At 49.0% G+C, this 16,981-nt stretch overlaps 2 protein-coding genes across 5 annotated transcripts in view; one reads left to right on the top strand and one right to left on the bottom strand.

Moving 5' to 3' along the window:
* Nucleotides 1-16,981, bottom strand: part of APH1B (aph-1 homolog B, gamma-secretase subunit) — a 139,619-nt gene that overhangs the window by 36,278 nt on the left and 86,360 nt on the right. The window lies entirely within an intron of this gene.
* Nucleotides 1-16,981, top strand: part of CA12 (carbonic anhydrase 12) — a 51,146-nt gene that overhangs the window by 6,075 nt on the left and 28,090 nt on the right. The gene's annotated exons all lie outside the window — the stretch shown is intronic.

The raw sequence follows: 16,981 nt of genomic DNA on the forward strand, positions 1-16,981 counted from the left end.
GGGACTGCCTCACTGGCACAGGAGGAGTGGTGACAGGCAGAGGAGTTGATCTCGACAGCGTAAGCAGAATCCAAAAAAGGTCTGCCTTAGATTTGCAAAAGCTAACCTCTGGATGTTTGTTAACCCAGGAGGCACAGCAAAGTCACTGAGCTAATTAACCAATGATCCTACAGGTCAAGGTCCCCTTGGTCCTAGCACTGCATGGCTCCATCATTACTAACATCCCTTATGTATTTGCTGTGTGCAAGGCACACTGCGGAGTGCGTGGGTGATCAGAAGGGTGGGCTGTGGTCTGTACCTGGGAATACTTTAAGCTCACAATTCAAAGCTAAATAGATAATGACAGGTAATAAGTGGCTCAGTGCTCTGATGGTTCAGAGGAGGATAGAGAGGGTTAGGGCTGGATGGTCAAGGAAGGCTTCCTGGAGGAGAAGGGCTTTCACCTGGGCCGTGAAGGATGGAGAGGATTCAGTGTGGTGGTGGATTCAGAGAAGTGGCACTGGCCAAGATGATGGGATCACATGAGTGGAGGCAGGAAATAAGGTGGTATTTGAGGGGCAACAAGTACAGAAAGAGGTGGGGCATCTGTGGCTCAGTTGGTTAAGCATCTGACTCGATTTCGGCTCAGGTCATGAGCTCATGGTTCAGGGGATCCAGGCACCACCCACACTGGGCTCTGCACTGACAGTAAGGGGCCTGCTTGGGATTCTCTCTGTCTCCCTCTGTCTCTCTGCCTCTTGCACACACACACACACACACACACACACTCTCTCTCTCTCTCTCTCTCAAAATAAATAAACAAATATTAAAAAAAAAGAGTTATAGGGGAGTGATTAACTCTAAGTTTGGAAAGATAGGTTGGATTGAACAGGGGAGACAGGCAGGGGCAGGGTGGAGCTTTCCCACTTTTTCCATAGATGGAGGGGCAGGGCCGGGAGTAGTCTGTGTTTTAGGGAGAGTAATGTGGTGGTAGGGGCTGAAGAGGGAAGGAAAGGGCAGGGCAAGGGACGTGACAAAGGAAGAACCCACAGAGTCTGGGCCCCAGGGCTCCTCGGGAGGGTCAGTGTTGGGGGGGGGGCCTCAGGAGCGGTGCAGAAGCGTTTCTTCCTGACCACGGGCTCTGGCCGGCACCTCTGTAGCAGCCCCCTGCTGAGGAAGCAGAGGGCAGAGTCTAATGGTGCGTGACATTCGTGGGGTGAGCACAAAGACAGATCTGGCTTCCTGTTAGTGACATGAGTACACGTGATGTGGAGTCAGCCCTCAGTGGGGGCCAGTGAAGGAGGACGAATGAAGGATGGCTGGGGACGGGTCCAGGCTGGCAGCGGGCACCTGTGCTCAGCGTCACCTGGCGAAACAGAGGGCCTGGCATAGGTGCTCGGGGGAAATGGTTTCCAAACAGTGAGGGCTGCCCTGAATGAGGCGAGTCCAACCAAATGCCACGTGCTAGTTTTCCCAGGCTGCAGACCTCAGCTACTCTGCACGTAAATGCGGGTGAGTCATCCTGAACCAGGGACCTCCCAAGGCCTGGAACACAGGGTAGGACTTCTAGAAGCACATGGAAAGAGAGCTCTTACCCCCTCCCCCTCCACAAAGTCACCAGGCTGAGCTCCCGGATGGCCCGCCTGCAGACAGGAGAACCCTCTGATAGGCAAGATGGCCCCCCCCACCCCCGGTCCTGTGCACCCCTCTGGGGTGGCTGGGGCAGCAGCTGGGTGCGTCAGCGGGGTTTGGAGCTGCCGAGCAGGCCCTCCCCACCGCTCGTCGGTCCCAGATCAATCCTGCTGAGCCCGGGAAGCTCCGCCGACTCTGGACTGGAGGGCACTTCCAGTCAGGTTGTCCTGTGAGCGGGAGATAAACGCCAGCCCGCTCAAGTCACTGTCTGCTGACGGAGGTCAGGGTAGCCGGGGCCCTCATGGGGTGGAGGTGACTGGAAGGAGGCACCAGGAGGGTGCTGGTCACGGTTAGTTCCTTGGTGTGGGTGCTGTGCTCAGAGGGGGGAGAATTCATCAAGCTGTTCACGGATGCTCCATGCACTGTTCTGTACGTGTGTTATATTCAATAAAAGAGTCAACCAATTCCAGCTGGCTGGGAGAGTCATCCTTACCCTGGAAGTTTTTTTTACTTCTCCCCCGACAAAAATGCTCCCCAGACCCCTTAGTGTGTTCAAAACGACAGAGCAGCCAAAAAGGATGAATGTGTTGGAACTAATGACCTAAGGACACGTCAGATGAGCAGAGAACGGGTGCCGTGCCCCATGCCTGAGCATAGCAGTCATTGCTACGGTGCTCCTTAGATGTGAGCTAACTCAGAAACAGATACCATCATCTGCTAGAGATTTGGGAGATAAAAGATAAGCCTTCAAAGGAGATGGGATGGATGGGGAACATGGGGCGGGCGTCCCACTCTCCTGGAGTCGGGGCCCTGCAGGACATCCGCTGGGTCAGCCCCACCATCCTGGTGCAGGGAACTCTGGAACGACGGTGGTGTGGCCTGGGGGCACCGGGCAGTGGGCTGCAGCCCCTCACAGGCCCTATTGCCCAGCGTCTCTGCCATGTGGCCAGAAGGCCCTGGACTCTGGCAAGACTCCGTGTGATCCAGGCCCTGTCACTGCATTCCTCATGCTGCTCCCCTTGGTCCCACACAATAGATTCCCTGTCTTAAAGGATTTTCCTTGGGAATCAGGCAGGGATCCTTTACGGGGCAAACCTCTCTGGTTTTCCCAACTCTGGGCTCCACCCACCTTCTGTCCCAAATCTTCTGGAACACTAAATTGCCACAAACAAGCTTTCCCTGACACATGACATCCTTCCCAAGGCCTCCCCAAACTCTACAGGCTAGATACGAAACAAGGGGGAGGTTGGGGGAAAAACTCTTCACTTTCTATTCTTTAGTATAGATAAAGGCAACTTGTGACCTCACTCTCAAATGTAGTATGGGAAGCAGACTAAGAGCTAAAGGGAGAACTTAAAACACAGGTAGGAAGCACGTGCAATTAGTTAAGAACAGATCTTGTCTTAGGACTCCTGGGTGGCTCCGTTGGTTAAGCATCCGACTCTTGGTTTCGGCTCAGGTCATGAGCTCGTGGTCATGAGTTCAAGCCCCATGTTGGGCTCTGTGCTGAGCTCGGAGCCTGCTTGGGATTCTCTCCCTCTCCCTTTCTCCCTGCCCCTCCTCTGCTCTTTCTGTCTCCCTCTCTCTCAAAATAAATGAATAAAAAAAAAAAAAATAGCTCTTGTCTTTACCAAAGGTAAGAGGCCCAACCAACTCCAAACACCCCAGTGACCCCCCCCCCGCCCCTCCCCCGATTCCAGTTGCTGTCCTGAGGGTGAATGCCAAGAGGCACCGAGCACAGTGAGGAGAGACAGCAGGAAAAGGCTGGAACATGTTTCTCATACCAGGGAACTGAATCCCCAGCCCTATGCCTTAGGGATTTCCCTTGAGGCTAGCAATCCAACCCACTATCATTTATGAAATCTGTGCTGTTGTTCCAGTTACTTCTAACTGAGGTTGTGACATCCAGGGTCTGTTAGGATGTGGTATGGTCTGCCTACTCATACTCATTTCTCATCTCTTCTGAGCTGTGGAATTGAGGTTTGTGTGTTCGGGGGGATCCTGGCCTGTAGCTACCAAAATGTCTGCATTTTAGTGTTCATGGCTGGCCTTACCAGCTGGGTAGTACCATAGGGAAGCCAGGATTCGTTCCTAAAGGCAGGTGTAGTGGCTCGGGAGTGGGGGAGGCAGAAAACCAGGAGGAAGAAGTGGAAAGTGTATGGAACCCAGACCCAGGCAGACCTCCATGAATATCTGCTGGGCCGCTTTCTGGCTGAATGGCCTTCGGGAAGGAACTTAACCTCTCTGAACTTCAGTTTTTTTCAACTACCGAATGGGAGTAATAGCGTCTACTCCGTGGTTCTCAGATCAGTAGCATCAGCGTCACCTGGGACTCGCGATGCCCTTCCCAAACACTAAGAAAGAACTGGAAGAGGAACACATGAAGGAGGCTGGGAGGAAACAGCAACCTCTTCAGCTCCGGTTCTGTGGCAGTAACAAAAGCACCGTGTTTGATTTTGTTAGAAACGCAAAACCTCAGGCCCGTCCCAGATCTGCCTACAAATTAAAAAACTGGGGCTGGGCCCAGCCATCTATTTGGGGAAGCCCACCCGAGGATCCTGAGGCCCACTGGTGTCTGAGAAGCACGGGTCTGCTTCATGGAGGATTGAGTAAGATCACGTGTGGAAAGAGCCTAGTGGAGCCTGGCACATAGTGAGCCCCTAATACAGCTAATCACCATTTTCTTTCCCTCCACCCCACAGAGTGGAATTATATTGGCTAATATGTGGGAAAATGCCTTGTAAACCCTATCGCACCAAACGGACGTGATCTGGGTTGGGAGGGGGTTGCTTCTTCGGGCTTTTCTGAATTGCCTGAGCTTTTAATAGCAAGGAGGTACTCCTTTTGTATTCTGAGCAAATGGACATTTCCTTTGTGAGAAAGAAAGGGACCGGGCAAAAAACACGAGCTCCTCACAGGCCAGAATGTTCCTTCTAGCTCTGTCCATTAGGCCAGGGAGAAGTCAGACATCATCTCCCTGGTGCTTTTCTGGCCTCTAGGGACCAGATACCTGGCTCCACAGCCATAGCCACCTCAGCCACCTCAGCCAGACAGCTGAAGTCACTGCAGCTTCCTTGGCCTCCCGACCCAGCCCCTGGGAAGCGCCAAGGCTGATCCTTGATTTAGGATGCCAGGGTGGAGGTCTGAACCTGGGCAGAAACCTGAGGCTGGGCTGTGAGGATTGTGAGCTAAGTAAGCCCAGCCCCAGGCAGAAACCCTCACCCACCTGAGGCAGAGTCAAGCTTTGGGACCGCAGGGTGAGAGCTGGCTGACTGGAGCTAGGAGCAGGTCTCCTCAGGGGCCCCATCAGGCCTTCTGCGGTGCTCAGACTTGCGCCTCCTGCCCTTTGCCCCAGGCCTCCTGGTGAGGGCAGAACAGGGCCCCCCAGGAGCTGGTGAAAGCCCTTGGCAGTTTACCTTGGGGTAAACTGGCTCAAAGGAAGATTTAAAGCAAAAAAAGGCTGAATTCAAAGCAGGTGTGTGAAGGAGGCTCTAGGCAGGGACTGGAAAGTCTGGTTTTCCGGGAGGGAGAGAATGGATCCGAGACCCTTTCTGCAATCCCCTGGGCGGGAGGGCCTTCCTTCCTGCTCTGTTACCGTCCTATGCAGCGACACCCACAGGGGTGAGGGGTACAGAAGCCCAGAAGCACAGCCAGACTTCCAGGGGCCACACCATGTGGCCAAGTGCCTGCCTTGGACAAAGACCATAATGGCTTGATTCTCAGACGCACATTTCCCCCACATTTTAGCGTCTCTGAAATAGGGACATACCATCAATGGTGTCTGGAAGCAATGAAATATGGTAGTTGTTCCACAAATACTCACTGAGAAGCACCCTGTTACATGCTAAGAACACGAGGAAAGGAGCTGAAATGATTACTTTTGATAACTCAATAGCGAAAACAGTGGGGGCAAAAAAGTGTAAAAATAATGGCTGGTACGCACACTGCCCAACACAGCATACGGGAATGATGGGTCATCATATTTGATTTTAAACTATAACGTTTTCCCATTTTCGGTTGATGTATGCTTTCTGTTTGATAATATTACAAGTACTCATAAACAAAGTAATTTAGGAGCTTTTTTTTTTTTTAACAAAAGTGTTTCTTTAAGAAGCAAGCTCCCCGATTTCCTCACAAGCACTCGATTTTATGCCAACCAGGAAGGAAGAAACGCCAGCTGCACCTCCTTCTGCCTATAAAGGCTGACTCAGAACTGGTGTAATTCAGAATGGTTTGTTTAAATCATCTTAACTTTTTAAATGGTTTTGCAACCATTAACTGGTGACTAGATCAGTTGGGTGACTCCTGGGTGAACTGGATGAGACCCGTCCAGACACCAGCACAGTCAGGGCAAGGTTCAGGCAGCCCCCACCTTCCAGGGGCTGATCACTCTGGAAAGGCTCCTTATGTTCAAAGTGCGATTTACTTAAAGCAGGGAACAAGGACATTGGCAAATGGTGCCTAGTGCTGTCGTAGCAGCGGCTGTTCCTGGGTGTTCCACCTTCTGGGAGGTGGACGAGGAGTGGAGAAGTGAGAAAAGGTGACTCTTAAGGTTGTTGAACAAAAACTCCCCCCCCCCCAAGACATTTTGTAGCAAGTCTGAGGCAATCATGCAAATGACTGTTTCCCTTTTGGCTTTGGCCACCAGGAAGCCCAGAGGCAAATTGGTGGCTCTGACTCGAGTAACTGTCTATTCTTCTATGACCTACAAATCTAAAGATTCTTCCTTATATCACCCTTCTGGTTTCTAGATATTTTTCCTGGTCCTGAGCCAAAAGGTTACAACAAATAGCTTTCTGGAATTTTTAGCGAGAAGGGACCTTATAGTAGGGATACTCTAGATTTCTACCACTCTTTTTTATTCTGCCCCCTCCATGGGCACCACTGCTTAAAAGATTTGTTTTAGCAAATTAATACATTAATGAAATAATCTTTCTCCTTTGTTATTAATCAAAGATGCACATAAAAACCAATCAGAGTTTTCAGTTAGCCCAAGATAATTGGTTCACATTCACTCCACAAATATTGAGTGAATACTAAGTGCCAAGTATTGGACTAGATGCTAAAGAATGACGAGTAAGGCATGGTCTCTACCATTGTGGAACTGTGAATCTGGGAGGAGACAGTGAATTAGACAGGGCCTTACAATACAGAGAGATGAAGCATGGAAGAGACCTCACCTAGGGTTTGGGGGAAAGGACTAGAGAAAGCTTTCCTAGAGGAGGTGATATCTAATCTGAGATCTGGAGGACAGATAAGAGCAAGCCAGGCAAAGGGCAGGGCATGAAAGGGCACTGGGGGCCAAGGGACAAACTATGCAATGACCACCTAGGCTGGTATGTTCTAGGGACCACCCAAGAACCTTGATGAGGGGGACTGGGGCTGGGGAGGCAGGCCAGGGCCAGAGTGTGACGAGTGTGAGCCAGCTGAGGAGTTAGGACCTCATTCTGGAGGCAGCAGGGGACTGCTGGAGCATTCCAAGTACAAACCTGAGGTGATCAGATGAGCAGTTTAGAAGGATCATCTCAGCTGCAGGGTAGAGAGTGAATGGAGCGCGAACACTGGAGAAAGGGAGGCCAGAGGGATGTGGGAGAGGGGCTTAGGGGTCTGAACCAAGGGAGGGGGGATAGGGGTAATGACCTGTTGGTATAAATCAGCTGGAAATGTAGACACCTAACAGAAATGTAGACACGGTGAAGCCTGATTGTGGATGAGTGCCTGTCTCTGTTCAAACTGGCATCCAGACTGCCATATTGCCTACGTGGGATCCTGGGGTGTGTGTATGTGTGTGTGTGTGTGCGTGTATGGGACACTGATGTAGCCAAACCCCACCCCCACTTACAAATGAGGCAGGGGAAACTCACAGTTCCACAGTGGCCCAAACAGAGCAGGAGGCACCGAGCCAGGACCAGAACTTGTGTCTCCCGGTTCCCATTGCATGTGCTTTCCCGGTCATTTTGCGGATGTTTATTTTATACCAGGTGTTGCATGCCCTAGACTGCACATCATGACATTGTGTAAAAGCCCTTGAGGAAAGGCAGTGATTTTTTTTTTTAAAGTAAATAATGTAGATTTGCCAGGAACAAATTATGCCAAATTAACGTACTTTTCTTCCCCTCGTCAGGATAAAAGGCTTAGTGGTTAAAGAAAACACAATACGTTTTGACATAGATAAATATCTGATAAGGTTCCATGTGCCACACTCATGGGAAATGTAGATCAAGGACCAGTGTGGTTGGTAGGAAAAAAATCAATAGATTCCACACACACACACACACACACACACACACACCCCCGCCATCGTTACCGTTGGCAACACACGGCTGTTACTGTTGTCGGGGTTCCTCTGGGGGCATTCCTGAATCAATACCCTTCTCAGATTCTTAGGAAGAGGAAGGGCAGCTAAAGGAATGTGATCATTGGAATCAGAAGGATCAGCGTTGGAAGGAAGAGTAGGGAGTAGAGGACGAATTGAGGTGAGGAAGCAGGTCAGAAAAGGAGGTCAAGTGAGTGGGCTGGGTGGCAGGGGCAGAGGGAGCATCTAGTCGGCAAGTGTCGTGTGAGCACGGGACACTGCAGGGCTAGAGGCAGCCGGCAAGACTGAAGAGGAATGCCTGACCATTGTGCTCTGTCCTGGTTCCTCAGGAAGGAGGGTGTGCCTATGCACCCACATACACATGCACACATGCACGCCCACATCCATATTCATGTGAGTATCTGCTTTCTGAGATGCGTCTGTACTCACACACGCTCACAATTCCATCCCCTAGCCTGTGAGCTGGCGTAGCCTCTCGGCTGGTTTCTGAGCCATGGTCTGTTTACACACTCAGCTTGGAGGGACCCTCAGGTGCAATCTTACAAGTGACTCCTCTGTGCCTCCTTCTGGCAGTGACCCAAGAACCTCCCCGGCTCTTGATAAACCTTTGGGTGCGATGCTTCAATGTGTCTGTCAGCAAGGATGAAGGAGGGAGTGTCCCATCCCTGAGTATGGAAGGTGTGCAAGTAACACTGAGTATGCAAAGCTGCCTGGTCCGAAAACTTACTACACCCTGGAGAGAAATGGAGAACTGCAGGAACTTAGTGTTCTCCTTTCACATAACTGTCCCCCGAAGCACAGGTGCCTCTTGGGTTGGTAATAATAGCCAAGCGCTTGCTTTCCAGTGAAGATTAACGTGTCCAGTTATCACTGGAGAAGTTTTTGCTTCAGTGGCTTTTTTTTTTTTTTTTAGCATAAGCCTACTGCAAGCAGGGCAGTGTTCTAGGGCCTCTGCAGGGTACGGGGCTGAGCAAGGAGCCATTTCCAGCCTCAAGGAGGGTCATCCAGAAGGAGCACATAACTGCATGGCCTGTGGGGAGCGACACCCTCCCCATAGGGGCTGCCTGGACAGATGCACAGACCCCAGCCCAGGCAAGATGCTTGGGAAACATTGGTTGAGTGAAGGAGGAAAGAAGGGTTTATTTCTCTGCGTATTTTTGGCTTTGGGAGTTGGGGAAGTCACCAGGGAGAAGGTGACACTTGATCTGGGATGATAGGATTTCAGAGGTAAAAGCCAGTCTGAAACGAAATGCCACATCACCACGCATATCTCATTAGAAGTAAACGGAGACACACAGGGAACCCTAGATTTATTTTCCAGCGAGGCGAAAGGGAGAGCTTGCTCGAAAAGGTTGGCAAATGGCCCGCAAGAGAAAGGATTGAGACAATTTAGCTCAGAATGGCCCAGGGCCCAGCCTGTCTTGGGAGTCTGTCACATCTAGACACTGATCTTACGCTACCACATTTATTCCTCATGACAGGGATGGGAGGAGGTGCTGTCACTTTCATTTTCTGAGTGAAGCTCAGGGCATCGATGACATGTGCCCAAGGTCACACAGCTTGTAAGTGGCAGAGCTGTGCTTAGCAGCTCAGCCTGAGGGCTCCAAAGCCCTCCTGCTGTGCCTCATGCCTCTCCGGAAAGGGGATAGTAAGAAGTAGCCGGGATGAGGTCTTCAGGTGGGAGAGACCCATGAAAAAGCAGCTTTTCTCACTAGACAGGAAAACTGAGGGAGTAGCTTTAAGTAACAGCAAGAGTGCTGTAGGTTAGCTATCAGAAAGAACTTCCTCATTGTGAAAGCTGGTAAGTGAAGGATTGAGCTAACATCAGGCCCGTGTTTCGAGGCCAGTCACCCTTCACTTTAGTTCAGCTTCCACCAAGGGTAACTGCAGAAAGTTTGTCTTTTACCAGATCCTTTCTTTTCATGATTCCCAGACTCCCTGGGGAATGTTTACAAGGTCACAAATGCCTCCATGGCTGCTCCTCCTCTCTAGCTCTGGACGGTTACCCAGGGCCTACCTGCCGGTCACCTCTTAACCACCCTGTAACCAATGCCGATGCCCGGGCTCTGTACCCTATAAAGTGCGCTGGGAGCTGCCATGGTGGCCAGTATGAACTGCCAAGGTCAGAGCCCAGCCTTGCTACTCACTGGCAGTATGACTTTGGGCATATTATTCAAACTTCTGTGCACCAGTCACCTCCTCTATTAAATGAGAGTATAGTACCTATGTCATAGGGCTCGTACGCAGATTAAATTAACAGATGTTACGCATACAGAATGGGGATTGGCAAACTATGCCCCGTGGGCCAAAGGCAGCCTACCACCTGTTTCTGTAGCCGAAGCTTTCTTGGTGTGTGGCTCCATGCATCCACTGACGCAGTTGCTAGGACCGCTTTTGCACTATAGCAAAAGGACCGGATAGTTGTGACAGAAACAGTACAGCCTGCAAATCCTAAGATATTTTACTCTCTGGTCTTTTGCAGAAAATATTGGCCAACCTCAGATACAGAGTGATACCTGGTACATAGTAAGCGCTCATTATATGGTAGTGTAAAAAAACAAAAACAAAAACAAAAAACACTAATACTAAAAAACAATTCATTAGGCCTTGGGATTTAGCAAAAAAAAAAAAAAAAAAAAAATTGGTTCAGGCCCTGGAATGACACAGGCAATTACAGTCTACAGATCTCCCTGAGGGCAACAATCATCCCTTTGCCATGGGTCCCCTACCACCATGTAGGCACCGGCCTTGGTCTCCTGGCCTGGAGTCCTCCTGACTGTGTTCCCTCCTCCCTGACACCAGGTTTCTATTCCTCTTTGTGACCCCAGGATGATTCACAGTGAGAGCACCCAACTCCTTCAAGAAAAACCTCCTCTGCACTGTATGACCTGGTCCTTCTTCCATACCGCCCAGAAGAGGAAGTCACAATAGACTAGCCTGGGGCTTCTCAGCCTCTACACTGCTGACATTCTGGGCAGGATAATTCTTTGTCGTGCGGGGCTGTCCTGTGCATTGTAGGAAATTTAGCAGCATCCCTGGCCTCTACCCATTAGATGTCAGTAGCACCTGCCAGCTGGGATTCCAAAAATGTCTCTAGTCATTGCCAATGTCCCCGGAGGGGTAATATCACTCCTCTTGACCACAATGACTTAAACTTTGGAAATAACATCACAAGTGGGACAACAATGTTCCTGTTCAGGACACCTAAATTCATATTTAGAAAAACAGTGTTCTTTGCAAGGACACAGACCTGTTAAAGATGCACCCAGTTTGTATCATTGGGTCACTAAACAGAACGCTTAGCATCTCAGCCTGAAACACGAGCATTTGGATGGCTACAGCAGGGTTACGTTTTCATAGCAACATTGGGTAGTTCCAGGCCTCAGGTGTGTAGAGCTAAGAAGGCTTATCCAAGTGCTCCATCCTACAACACGGGGAGGGCTTCCCCGAGGACAAATTTCTGGCTCCTCCCCCAGAACGTTGAAGGTGCTTATGAACCCCACACCTGCCCCACCCCTTGTCCCATGCCAATCTTCCAGCTTCAAGGGTTTGTACATCTGACTCTACCTCAAGTGACAGGAAGAAACTGCTGGCTGCTATACAATAACAGTCCATTCACAGAGTCACTTATTCTTGCCAGCAGTCCTTAATGATTCCTTTTTGGGCTGGTCCTGGGATTAGAGACAAGCACGACACAGCCCTTGCCTTCAATGGGTTGACAGCCAAGGGACCCGCAGACATGTAAACAGGCAATTAGAGTGGAGCAAATTAAGTGCTATGACAATGTGTGCTGGAGCTGTGGACACGGAGAGATGACAACAAGCCTCAATTTGGAGGCAGAGTGACTGTCAGGCCTGCCTGAGGAGCTGTTTCTTGAAAGACAAAGGAGCACAGCAAGAAGAGCATGTGAATGTTTATGTGCATGGGTGGTGTGTGTTTTAGGGATGAGGATGGCTTTCCACTGAAGGCAAGAGAGGTCCAAAAAGCAGGTAAGAGTGTGTGGAGTGGTTAGAGAATCAGGGTGGCAGCAGCCTAGTGTTTGAGGAGTGGTGTTGGGAGCTTGTTCTCCCTAGGTCTCTTGTGTTTCAGCAAATCTGTGGGCAGAGGCACTGATGGCTTTTGTTCCAGACAATCATTTCAAGGATGTGTATGTAGCAAATAGTTTTAGAAGACAGAGACAGTGTCTCCCTCCAGGACAGAGAGCAGGTTTGTTTGCTATCCAATAAGATAAAGACAGTATCTCCCTTGGGGGTAAAGTTGGGCAGGTTTTCCCAACTTGGGAGTTGCTTGGCCATGATGCAGAGCAGTTGGCATGTGCAGGTGTCACCTGGCCCTCGTTGTAGTACCCTGTGGAATTGGGGCTTGGGAAACAGACACAAATGTCACTCTGCTACTGCTGTGAGTATTAAACTGTCTTTTGTCTCTGACTCAGGAGTCTCGTGTCTTTCCCATGAAACTGTGGTAGCCTAACTTGTTAGTCTGGTTGAAATTTTAGGTCCCCCCTCCATTGACCTCAGATTTTTGACAGGTGGCAGTGGGGAAAGCAAAGGCTGGAGAAGGGGGGATCACAAAGGTCTTGAGGGCTGCAGCAAAGGCCTTGGGATTAATCCTAAAGGCTTGAAGAGCCACTGAAGAATTTTCAGTAAAGTAATGTTCAGAAGTGGTGTGAATTAGTGTGGAGAGGCGAGGGCTGTGGGGTAAGCCTGGAGAGACAAGGCCAGACAAGGCGGACAGATATGGAGCTGTGGGTCTGAACAAAGGCTGTGCCAGTGGGAACACATGAAGGCCAAGTTTAAAAGAAACTAATGTGGTCCTTGATAGCACTTTTGCTGATACAGGAGTCAATCCAGGTAACTCAATGCATGCCTCTTTAGACCTTTCATGCTCTGACATTTCTGAAGCATATAGACTGGATATCTCCTAGAAGGTCTCTCAATTTGAGTTTGTCTGAGGGTTTCTCATGAGATTAGGCTGTCCGTTTTGGCATGAATACCGTAGAAATAATGTGTCCTTGAATATCTATGTATTTCATCAGGAGGCTCTCGACTGGTGATAATTTTGATCACATGGTTAAGATAATGCCCGTAGCTTTCCATTTTAACGTTACCATAGGCAATCTATGGGAAGATCCTTTGAGACTGGGTACAAAAAATTTGAATGTTGATTGTATATTAGGTAACTGTACTAATTGTTAAATTTCGTGACTGGGATCGTTATATTGTGATTATGTTGGACAATGTCCTTGTTCTCAGGAGACAGACATGTAAGTATTTAAGTACAGGAAGGCATGAGGTCTAAAACTTCCTCTCAAAAGATAGCCCCAACTGGTGATGGTTCAACTTACAATTTTTCCACTTTAGGACGGTGTGAAAGTGATACGCATTCAGTAGAAGCCATACTTGGGATTGTGAATTTGGATCTCTTCCTTGGCTAGGGATACCTGGTGTGATTCCATTCGGTGACACCAGGTAGGGCGGCTGCAGCTCCCAGGCAGTCACACCACCACGAGGGTACAGACCTGAGGGACTTACAACCATCCTGTATCCAGACAAGCACTCTGACCAGCATTTCAGCCCAGCACTCTACAAATTACATGAGATAGTCAACACTCTCTCATAAACTAGGCTTTGTGTTAGATGCTTTTGCCCATTTGTAGGCTAATTTAAGCATGTTTAAGGTAGGCGAGGCTGAGCTAAGATGTTCGAGAGGTTAGGTGCATTTTCAAATTACATGATATTTTCAACTTACAATGGGTGTATTGGGACGTAATCCTGTCACAGGTTGAGGAGGAACTGTAACAACAATAATAATGTGCATATATATGTATATAGAGAGCGAGTAATAAAGCAGGTGTGGCAAAATGTTAACAACTAGTGACTCTAGGTGAAGAGTACATGGGAATTCATTGTGGTACCTTCAATTTTCCATACATTTAAGATTTTTCAAAATAAAAAGTCTTTAAAAAAGATACCTGAAAATAAAATCATTATGTCTCTGTGCCTAGCAATGGGGCCAAAGGAGAGGACAGGAAGAGGTAGATTGGGATTCCAGGCTTTGGTGTGGTGGGTGGTACCATCAGCTGAGACAGAGAACCTTGAAAGAAGTAAGGGAGGTTTTGGAAGGAGGAGGGTAAGAGAGGAAAATATGGCAAGTTTGGTTATTCTTTTTTGATGGTTTGTCTGTCTGCCTTCCTCTCCAGCCATGTCTGGTTTCAGGGAGCCATGGACATCGAATGGGGACATCCAGTAGGCAGCCGGTCTGGAGCTCAGGAGGAAACTGCGTAGGGCAGAGGTGGTGCTGAAACCATGGGAGGGGATGGCCTCAGTCCGGAGGCATGTGTGAAAGTAAAGAAAGAGCCAAGAACAAAACCGTAAGACAGCTGTCATTAAGGGGGCAGTGAGTTACAGATAGTGGAAGAGGAGAGGTTTCAGAAACGGGGGTGGGGGCATTGGGTTCAAGGGCTGCAAGAAAAACGAGGGCTGAAGAGTCTATTTGAATTCAGTGGCACATGGACCCAGAAGTCAGAGTCGCAGGGCAGGGAGTCTGAATGGGAAGTGAAGACGCAGAAGCCAGCAGCTTAAACAATTCTTGTGAGATGCTTGGCTGAAAAGTGGAGGAAAGATATCACAGTAAAAGCGAAAGGGGAAGTACTCGTTCTAGTAAACAGACATCCAAGGTCCACAACTAAGTATTTTGCCAAGGCCACATTCAACTTAGATATCCAGTTTTGTCCCTCACCTACTGTCTAACCCCGAATGCAGTCACGGTTTGTCACCCCCAGGTTCACCCTTTTAACAAAGGGGTGGGGGTGGCGTTGGAGACAAGCAGCTTCTTGTCAGCTAGAGGAGACGGCTGTACCAATGATTCAGAGCACCTGAGACATTTTCACATCTCTCTTCGCCAAAGAGCCTGTCACAAAGGCAGCCTCTGCCCACTTAATTTGCCCTCCCACCAGCTTCCTTCTTGTGGGAGGGCACACGGCTACACCACATTGTATGGAACATGCCTTTGTTAGCATGATGATGGAAGGTTCCCCTTTTCATTCAAGTAAGAGCCTCGTTGACCCCTAGACTCTTGTTCTCGGGAAAGCAGCCTGCATTTTCTCCATCTTCCTTTTCTGCTGACTCTAGTCACACTTCTTCTAAAACCCTCACAGGAGAGGCACTGATGCTTTATTACACAACAGAATAGCAATTTAACCAGAGTCAGATATTTAAACTACAATAAAAAGCAACAATACGAATGAATAAATGAAGGTATATCCATACAAAGCGATAGAATTCAGCTATAAAAAGGAAGTACGGATATATGCTACAATATGGATGCACCATGAAAACAGTTCTATGATGTGAAAGATGCCAGACAGAAAAGCCACATGTTGTACGATCTGCTTAGATGAAACATACGGAATAGGCAAATCCATTGAGACAGAAAGTAGATTAGTGGTTACCAGGGGTTGGAGGTGGGGATGGGAAATGGGGGATGAGGATGGGGTTTCCTTTTGGGGTGACGAAAATGTTCTGGAGCTAAAGAGTGACGATGTTGCACCACACTGTGAATATACCAAGTGTCACTAATGGCAAACTTATGTTATATATATTTTACCACAATGAAACATTAATTAATTAAAAAAAAAAAAAAAGCAATCTTACCCTGACGATGGGGAGTAAAAGCCGGGGCTCCAACTTCAAGGCCTTTGATCTGGGAAGGGCTTTTCATCAGCTCTTCTCAAATTGGCTGCACATTAGAATCACCTGGGAAGCTTTTTAAGGCTTCCTGTGTCTGGATCCCACCCAAGACCAATTAAACCAGATGTCAGGGGCTGGGGCCAGGGGCACACTTAGAAGCTCTCAGAGATGCCAGTGTAAATCCAGGGTTAAGAAACACTGCTGTAGACAGTGGTTCTCAAAGTGTGGTCCCCAGACAAGCAGCATCAGCCTCACCTGGTAGCTGAATCAGAAACTCTGCAGGTGGGGCTCAGCAATCTGTGTTTTAAAAAGCCCTCCAGGGAATTCTGATGGTCACTCAAGCTTGACAACAGCTGTTCTGAGACTAGACTGAACCACTGGTCTACTGGGATAGAAAGATAGAAAATACTATTTTGAAAAGTGTATGTGTTACTAGGAAAGAGAAACGCCAAGGGCTCTACAGGAGGGCAGAGGAGTGGGAAACACTCTGTCCTGTGTTAGGGGGAGAGAGGGGCAGGGAGAGATATTTACCCTCGTTCCTCCACCCCCCCCCACAACTCCAGTGCTACTGTGGGGGTACCTCTAGATATGGCAAGCAGAGGGGAGGGGCTTCTGAGGGCTAGCAGAGAGTTGAGTTGGCGGTCAGTCTCACAGCTCACCTCTTCTCCCCCTACTGCCACGGCTAAGCCAGAAATGACACCAAGGCTTGATCCTCTCAAACTGGCCCAGCTGACGCCAGCATCAGCTCTCCCTCTCAAGCTGGCCCAAATACTAATGGAAATAACAAAGAGGAAAGTTTGAGATAAAGTACAGATTAAAGCATCTTTAGAAAACTTTTCCCTTGTCAGGGCGCCTGGCTGGCTCAGTTGGTTAAGCATCTGACTTCAGCTCAGGTCATGATCTCAAGGTTTGTGAGTTCAAGGCCTACGTTGTCAGGTCCTCCGTCCCCCTCTCTCTCTGCCTTTCCCCCCTCTCATTCTGTCTGTCTCCCTCAAAAATAAACTTAAAAAATAAACTTTTCCCTTTTTATTAACCCGTAACATAAAATCCAAGGAAGAAGAATGGGCCTCCTTCAGCAATCCAGCTTTAAGCTGTATAAATAATAAGTAACCCTGACTCTCCAGTCCTTGCTCACTGCCCTGTCTCTGACTCATTTGTAACATTAACAAAGGAAAATGCCAGTTTGATTCCTTGGCCTCCACTTGTTTATAATAAAATCGTAAGACCTCATCCACCAATCATTAACCCACAGCCCTGCTAGCCTCCTTTCCTTCCGGGCAGGATCTTGGTTATTGTGGCCATGCCTCTCCACTTGACTGGCAGGAAAACAGGCAGAATCGGCAGAACATGGCCTTCTGCAGGGGGG

This window comes from Panthera tigris, chromosome B3 (assembly GCF_018350195.1).
Source record: "Panthera tigris isolate Pti1 chromosome B3, P.tigris_Pti1_mat1.1, whole genome shotgun sequence".
Classification (NCBI taxonomy): domain Eukaryota; kingdom Metazoa; phylum Chordata; class Mammalia; order Carnivora; family Felidae; genus Panthera; species Panthera tigris.